Source organism: Psammomys obesus, unplaced genomic scaffold (genome assembly GCF_907164565.1).
Source record: "Psammomys obesus unplaced genomic scaffold, mPsaObe1.curated_primary_1811, whole genome shotgun sequence".
Lineage (NCBI taxonomy): Eukaryota > Metazoa > Chordata > Mammalia > Rodentia > Muridae > Psammomys > Psammomys obesus.
This window is the reverse complement of record NW_026590677.1, coordinates 9,373,898-9,383,145: the sequence shown is the minus strand read 5'-3', so window position 1 is coordinate 9,383,145 and position 9,248 is coordinate 9,373,898. Positions and strand designations below refer to the sequence as shown.

Below are 9,248 nucleotides of genomic sequence, written 5' to 3'. Positions count from 1 at the left end.
AGAAGAAGAAGAAGAAGAAGAAGAAGAAGAAGAAGAAGAAGAAGAAGGAAAGAAAGAAAGAAAGAAAGAAAGAAAGAAAGAGAAACTAAGACTAAGAAGGATGAATCTTGTTACCTTTAATGTAAGAAGACAATATAACAAAACACATACCTTCTCCTTTTTGCAAAGTACAGGAGAAAATAGTCCCAAAACTGAATGCACTGGTTATCCATAGAGGGGAAAGACAGAAAGCAAATGGGAAATAAGAAAATGAAATAAGAAAGAAGAAGTGGCAAGGCTGCTCCTCCCTCAGGGGGAGGTGATCAAAGAGCAGGCCAATGAGTTCATGTCAGAGACAGTCCCTCTTCCCATTACTATGTAACCCACTTGGACACTGAACTGCCATGGACTACATCTGTGAGGGGTTCTAGGTTATCTCCATGCATGGTACTTGGTTGGAGTCTCTGGGAAGACCCCTGTGTTCAAATTTTCTGGTTCTGTTGCTCTCCTTGTGGGGTTCCTGTCCTCTGCAGCTCTTTCTATTTCCCACTTCTTACATAAGATTCCATGCACTCTGCCCAACAGTTGGCCATAAGTCTCACCGTCTGCCACAGAAGATGACAATGCAGCCACTCCCAATGTGATCTGATAGACTAAGATCAGAAGGAAGGAGAGGAGGACCTCCCTTCTCAGTGGACTTGGGGACAGGCATTCGTGAAGGAGGAGGAGGGAGGATGGGACCGGGAGGGGAGGAGGGAGGGGCTTATGGAGGGATACAAAGTGAATAAAGTGTAATTAATAAAATATTTTTTTAAAAAAGTGGAAGATGCCTAAGGGGGGAAAAAAGGAAAAGGAATGTTACTTCTCCAAATACACAGTTTTGTATAACTCAGGTTTTTAAAAATAATATTAATGTTCATGTAGCCAAAACACCCTTTTGTATCTTTAGTCCTTCATTAACAAATTCAACCCAACATTAATAGAAAATATTCTGAAAAACCTTTCTATTGTACAAGATGTCTCCTTTCTTCTATTCCCTAAGTAATGTAGCACAATAGCTCACATAGTATTTTCACTGATTTAGGAACTATAAATAATTTATTGATGAATTCATTTATAATGAAGAACACAGTATCTTATATGCCAATACTATACCATATGATGCAAGGATCATGAACTTCTACAGAATTTCAGTGAAAATTTACTGATAGGTTTCTAGAACCAATTGACAGCAAGGACAAAGTAAAGCAATTAAAAATAACCAAAATGAGGTGACTAAATCATTAACAAATCAAGCTAACTGTATTTGGTGGGGTAGTTCATGCATGTATATGCATGACCAAGCCAGGTCATAATTTATGGTTGGATTTACTGGACAAAGTCCTAATTATTTGTTGTTCAACTTTTATCCCACAATACTGCTTCTATAATTTTTTTTTCTTTTCCATATTACCATCCAATCAAATACAATACAGTTAGTCACATCCTGCCATATCTGTTTTTTTTAAATAATTTTAATTTTTATTATTTTTCACAATTTATTTATTATATATCCCACCTGAAACCCTCTCTGTCAACTCCATCCCCGTCCCTGCCTCCCTCTTCCTTCCCACCCCCTTCCCCTAGTCCAGTGAAAGGGAGAGTTCTCCACCATTGCCATCCGCTCATAGCTTATGGAGACTCATCAGGACTGCCTGGATCCTCTTGCTCCATGGCCTGATAAGGCAGCATCACCAGGAGCGAGTGATCAAAGAGCAGTTAACCGTGTTCATGATAGGGGCAGCCCCTTCTCCCTTCACTCTGATATCCACATGGTGACTGAACTACCAATCTGCCACATCTGAGCAGGTTTTTTTTTCCCATCTCTCATCAAAGGAAAAAACAACAACAACAACAACTAAAAAATTTATGCCTACCAGCAGGGCACAGTAGTGCAGGTCTGTAATCCCAGCACTCAGAGAGACAGAGGCAGGCGAATCTCTGTGAGTCTGAGGCTAGCCTGGTCTACAAAGCAAGTTCAGGACAGCCAAGGCTACACAGAGAAACCCTGTCTGAAAACAAACAAACACACAAAAAATCTGAGCCTATTTCATATTTAAAATGGAGATACAGATACATTCCAATCACATAAGGGTGTGAACAGGATGCATTCAGATAATGCAAGCATGCGGCTCAGCAGAACCACTTGACAGTGTTGAAATATTGCTAATTATAATAATTATCATTTGGTACATGCTCTCAAATACTGAGTGAGAAAGTCTGGCTTCTTCTCATTTTCTACTTCTTGGAGAATTTTTTTTTATTTCCATGTAGTCACCTTTAACCTAAACAACAAACTATGACCCACTCAATATAAACGATCTTAAAAATTATGGAAAATATATAAATATAAACCATCATGAAATAATATCACATTTTTACTAGGTGAAATATAGTTAAACTGATTACATTTTCCAGGGGAGAATCCCTTTAAAATGTTTTTAAAACTAGAAGGTAAGCAGGCAAGATGGATTAATGGGTAAGGATATTTGATTCCCAGCCTGATGACCTGGAGTCCCCAGGAGTCAATCACAAAGCAGAAGGAAAGAAACTGCTCCCACATGTTGTCCTTTGACCTACACACACACACACACACACACACACACACACACACACACACACACATGAATGTTCTCTTTAAAACAAAAAAAGGTATAATTAGTCTCTTCTCCCTCATTCAAAGGAAAAGATATTGTACAAACCTAACGTCACTAATTTCCCTTATGAACTCCAAACAGAAAAAGAAAACTAGAAGGTCAAAGCAGAGACCCATTTGTGCTGAGGTCAATCAAAGTCAGGGAGCTAACAATATGTCTAATGTTATACTTAGGTAGACCGTTGCTTGGGGCAAATTAAAAAACAAAGGAAATTCTGAAAAATTAGGATTTGCTCCATTTACCCACAGAGGACACTTAGGCTAATTGCATAAATAAACTATTGTGAATGATTTCACAAGAAACTTACATGTACAAGTATTGAAGAAGATTAATTGAATGTACCTCACATTCATATCTAGAAATGGGCATGTGTAGGAAAATGTATACAGCTGAATATAATCATCTTAAATAAGGCAGACTCAATAAGACAAATACTTTTGTTTTTGTCATTTATAGATCTTCATGGATTTATGAATTTTATAAACATATACAATTATATTTTTGCAAGTACAAGTGAGACTGTTTGGGGAAACAAAGTTGGAGGGGACAAGAGGAAAAGGGGAAAATTGGAGGAATCAATTTGATTACATCACATGATATGCTCATTTGAAAATGTTTCTGTGTAACCCATCACTAAGTACAATTACTACATTCCAATAAACCTGACATTGAAACAGAGCAACGAAGCTAAGCAGTAGTGATGCACACTTTTGCACATGTCTCAGGAGGCAGAAGCAGGGGGCTCTCTGAGTTCCAGGCCAGCCTGGTCTACAGAGTGAGCTCCAGGACAGCCAAGGCTACACAGAGAAACCCTATCTCGAATTTTTTTTTGTTTAATTTTTCAAGTTTTTTATTTTATGTGCATGTTTGGCCTGCATACGTCTGCGTACCTCATGAATGCAGTACTGAATGAGAAAAGAAGAGGGTGCTGGATCCTCTGGATTGGAGATGAAGAAAAAGTCTGTAAGTCACTAGGTGGGTGATGACAATCTAACCCTGGTCAGCTGGAAGAACAACCAGTGCTTTCTAGGTCCTCTAAACAGTTTTGGAAAGTAGCCATCTGATATCTCACTCCCTCTCTCTCATTTTGCCATGGACTATATCATGTATATTTTATTGTGACTTCATTATACTTTTCTTTATACATTGCTGCAATCAATATAGTTCAATAGAAAATTGTCAACAAATTACTTGTTGAGAAAACTAGTTCCTGTGAAACCATGGTGAATGTGGTTAGACTACCCATTTTTATTGTTTTTCCATTTGACATGTTTTTATAGTGTCCATGTATGTATGTATGGTTTTGAACATGTCAGTGTCCACATACGTGTGGAAGCATTGCATATGTACTTGTGCATGTGCAAGTGGAGGCCTGAGGTTGAGGTGGGGAATAATTGTCCAACAAGATTCTACCTTATTCGTTGAAGCTGAGTTTTTCAGTCAAAGCTAGAGCTTGTTGCTTCAAGGATTCCCATCTCTGCCTTCCAAGGCAGGAACTACAGGCAGGTTTCCATACCCAGCCAGTATTTATATGAATGATGGGGATCTGAATGCCCATCATCAAGAGGATCATTAGTTACAAGACCTGCCTGGGTGCAGAGTGACTTCTAGACCAGCCTGGATAAAGTAATCAAAATCCTGTCTTAAAAAAATAATTAAAAATATGTGGGTAAGTACCAAAATGAGAGACAGACTGCCTAGCATGTGTGAGACCCAAAGTTCAATCTCCAGAACTTGAGAAAAGATCAACAAGGAGCAATGTACACAAAAACCAGACAAGGAGATGCCTACTTTTCTCTTCAAAACTGTCTTAGATTCTATGTAATTTGAGTAAAGGATCCATGAACTGCCTAAGTCTGCACCTGCAGCTTCAGGAGAGCCATTTAGGAATCAGAGGCTCTAAACATTTTTGGCATCTCTGTCAATGACAAGGCTGCCAAGAGGCCCAGGAACATCTGGCTTTTAACCTAGGAAAAAAAATATATTACTTCTTTTTAGGGCTTTTTTTTTTTTTTTTTTTTTTTTACATTTAACTGCTTAGTCAGCTTCTATCTTCCATTCTCATTATTTCCTTCTGAAGTGGTAACCCTAACTACTGTTATGGAATTAGGTTGACAAAACAGTATGGCTTCATCCAGCTGAATGGGAACACTTGAGTGGTGGTCACAATTCTCCTTCATTGAGCCCATCTAAAAGATTATGAAAGTGCATCTGTGGTTTTGTTTGTATAACTGTCAGATATATGGAGGTAAGGAAAATTTCACTGGTACTTGGATGAAGAGGTGAGAAAGAAGTGAAGGAAAGATTTATTGAAAGTCCAAGGGAGGGAACCAGAGGACTGGCTTGATATTATACAGACAACCATAGTTGCTGCAAATCCATGAGTATACCAGTCCTGACACATAAAGAAGACACTGTTCCACCCTGGTCCTTCCCAACCTTGACTCTGACAGTCCTTTCTCCCATTTTCAATGGTGTTTCTAGAATGCAACAGAGGGAACAGTGCTTATCCCCAAAACCAGAGGTTGTGAGCTAAAAAGCCCAGTGTAAGGTGTGGGATACCTCCCTCAGAGTTATTTGTCAGGGGTGTCAAGCAAACTCCTTGGGAAATTTTTTGTTGTTGTTAATCCCTGGGAATACAGGGTAGTGTCAATATTCTTGGTTGCCCACCAGCATTTGATAATACGACCCTACTATGGAAAATATCACATACTTTTGTGTCACAGGACATGTAGAAAACAAGCTTCTTTGCTTGTGGTTAGCTTTCATAGTATCTGAAGATCCTATATAAGTCTGCTGGGAGAGAAAGGTGGCCAACAATTTTCCCAGATGTGAACCCTATCAGCTATTATTGTTCATGGATGGAATAGTGGCATAGATGCTGTTGCTTTCTGGTTGGATTTTAGGCCCACTCCACAGGAGAAAACAGAAGCTGATAATGTAAATACTGAAAAAACAAAAACAAAACAAAAAAAAAAAACCCATAGCTCAAAAGCTCATAGGTCCCAGGGGGGACTTATTACTATTCCATTGCTCAATGAACAAACACCATAGCAAACTGCATTATGAACACCTGTATCCTTCCTGTAGTTAGCGCAGCACTCAGGCCTTGTTAGAGAAGCTTCATTTAACAGTAGATAATAGGTTAATGCAGAAACTCAAAACTTGTCTAAGTGCTGAGATTGTGGAGTTAGCACCATTAATGGTACATCCACGTTAAATACTCTCCCCCAAAGACTCAGTTTCTTCTTTCTACTCTCTTGTTTTTATCTGAGTAATATTGAGCTGTTATTCTTTAAATGAGTATGTTTTCAAATTAAAAATGCTTTTCATATGGTATGTTTTAGTCATGTGTTTTTCTCTTCCCCAACTCCTCCCAGATCCCTCCTGCTGCTTTAAATCACATATATGCACTCTATTATTCTTCCAGAAAGTAAATAAAATCCTAACCATTTTATTATATTTCCACAATTACCCAACACTAATGTAAGCAATACATTTCCTATGACTTCTGTACTATTGGTAAAGTCTGCTTCTAGGTTCTCAGTGTGTCTTCTTATGGATCCATTGGTCTGTTGATGTTGTTTGCTTTGGGGTGAGGGAGTTACAGTTTTTCCTTTAATAATTTACACTTTTTTCTCTTTACAATCCCAATATCATTCATTATACTTGTAATTTAACACATTAGGTGAACAGAAGGGACAAAATAATTATTACAAAAGGTCTATTTAAAAAATTAATAGTTAATAGAACAGTCAAGATTAAGCACTTTTAGTAGCCACTATCAGGAAACCAAAATAATATTTAACTGGGATATGAAAAGCAAAGTATATGAAAAGCCTTTGAACAAAATGTTCTGGAAAAGATCTGATATGATTATTTTGTTCTATAGTATGGCTAAACTCAAGAGATTTCTCCATTGATTTTCTGTCTAAATGATCTACTGAGAAAAGTAGGACATTGAAGCCCCTAACTATTATTGTGTTCAAATTTAGATCTAATTTTTGTTTATTCCCATATTGAGGGCATACATCTTATAATTATTACTCTTTCCTGATGAATCATTGATTCTTTTTACAGGGTTTTTCTTTTAATTTTTCAATTTTCTTTACCTAAGTCAACAATATGGCCCGAATTGGGGTTCACTATACAAAGTGCAATAAGCCTGACAAAGAAAAGCTAATACTACATTTTACTTATCATTTTTGTTAATAAATCATTGTCATGGAAAAACAGAATAGACTAGCTGTGTGTGGAGACTTGGAAGATGAATTTGGGTAAATGGTATTATTCAATCAAATGCAAAAATACATATCCAAACGGGGGAGGGGGTAGAAATCTGATTCTTTCTTAACATACTCAAGTAACTACTGGCTCAAACAGTCTATATTTCTAAATCACTTCAAGGGTATGAAATTTTCAACACATGAAAATAATTGTTAAAGGCATAGAAATAGATATTACTTTGATTTGGTTATTATATACTATAAGCATATATCAAATTACAATATACCATATAATGATATGCCAATATTTAAAAAAAAAAAATCTCTCTTTCAGTTGTCTGTGTCACCCAGCTGGAATCTCCCCTTTGGAGAAATCAATTTGGTCATCATGGAAATAAAAGACCTCAAATCCTATCTGTTTTTTTCTTGAATAAATCAAGTTATATTCAGCCTTCCCATCTTCAGAAATGGTAATAACATTCTTTCAGAGTATTGGGATATCCCATAAGTATGCTTTTGTTTCTATTTCTTCATTCTAATCAAGTCCAATCCAAAATCTCACCTTGTTCTAATTTCCTATGTAACTGCTGATCTGTTTCATTTTGCCTGCGAATGACAGGGTTAATTTGTATAATCTCAGAAAATGATAGAAAGTGATTGTGAACCTACACATCTGTGGTGTTAACTTCACCAATAATCATAACTAGCACTTGCAAGCCTAAGAACAGAATTGGTAAAAAAAAAAAAAAAGTACTTAGGCAAGTGTAACAAACGAAAAGGTATATATAATTACTTAAAGAATAATGTTAGAATCCAGACTGAAGTGAGTGGGAGAAGGTGTGGGATATGACAGCAGGTAAAGAGAAAAGGGCATCCAGAGAACTTTTGCTACTAACTACATATGCTGCTGACAGTTCTTACAGGCTTTAGAAAAGTTTAATTTTAATCTACATTATTAGAATTTAACTCATACCACTACAAAAATTTAGGCAGAGTTCAGGGAACCCCGTGAAAGATGGAGAGAAAGGCTTGTCGGAGCCTAAGGCATTGAAGACACCATGGCAACACAGTCCAAAGAATCAGCCATGCAGGGCTCATAGGGGTTCACAGAAACTGAAGCAACAGTCCAGGAGCCTGAATGGATCTGAGCTTTGTCTTCTGCATATATGTTCTGGTTGTGTACCTTGGTGTTTTTGTGGGACACCTAACAATGGGAGTGTGGATGTCTCTGATACTTGCCTGCTTTTGGGACCCCTTTTCTTCTACTTGGTTGTCTTGTCCAGCCTTGATATGTGTTTGTGCAGTCTTTTTTTTTTTTTTTAGAATTTTAAATCCCTACAGTATCTTTATTTGGAGGATCAACACAATCTGGATTTGGTGTCTCTCAGAATAAAGTTGTGTATTTATAATTTTCCTTTCAGTATGGAAGTAGAACATGTCTGTTTTTTTTTATTAATTACAGTTTATTCATTTTGTATCCCCCCATAAGCCCCTCCCTCCTCCCCTCCCGCTCCCACCCTCCCTCCCCTTTCTGCATGCATGCCACTCCCCAAGTCCACTGATAGGGGAGGTTCTCCTCTCTTTTCTGATCTTAGTCTATCAGTTCTCATCAAAATTGGCTGCATTGTCCTCTACCATGGCCTGGTGCAGTCTTATTGTAACTTGTTATGCACAGGAGCCCTAAGAGGGCTCCTCTTTTCTGAAAGGAAATGAGGGAGGAGTGAAACTGGAGGAGATGGAAGGTTTAGGTTGGAAACTAAGAGAAGAGGGAACAAATACTGTTTGGGTTGCAATGTGTGAAGAATAAATTATTTTAAAATTCTTTTAAAAAATCAAAGAGCACTAAAAAAACAACAGATGACTGCTCTATTTTTGAATAGTCACAATACTCATTTAAGAATGAGGTATTCTAAATCTAAAGATATGGAAACAGAAGCATCATTACATTGCAGGACAGGACAAAGAATAGATTTGATACAAGTCAATAACTGATCTAATTTCCCAAGTGAGTGTCACTGTCAGTGACTCCAATCTCTATTGGTAGGATCACTTTACAGAGAGAAATCCAATGGTTGTTGAATGCTCACTTGAATGTCGGCAGACAGTGGCAACTTTCACCTATTGTCATTTTCATAATGCTTCAAACCACATGCCAAAATAGAATGTTGTAATATTATAATCACTATATTCTTTAAAAGCATAAGGAATTTTGATAGAATTGTGATTTTGTATTCTCTTTCATTTTGTAATTCAGTAGGTTTCTGACTTCAGAAGCATTTAATTATAGATAATCTAGTAGATTTTAAAATATAACTCAAGGAAATTTTTTTCACTGAATAATAATACC

The 9,248-nt window shown here is 37.1% G+C and overlaps 1 pseudogene; it reads right to left on the bottom strand.

The window, feature by feature from the left end:
* The window catches only part of LOC129677659 (leucine-rich repeat-containing protein 14-like), a 3,005-nt pseudogene extending 2,793 nt beyond the window's left edge, over positions 1 to 212 (bottom strand).
* Between the last annotated feature and the right edge of the window lie 9,036 nt (positions 213 to 9,248).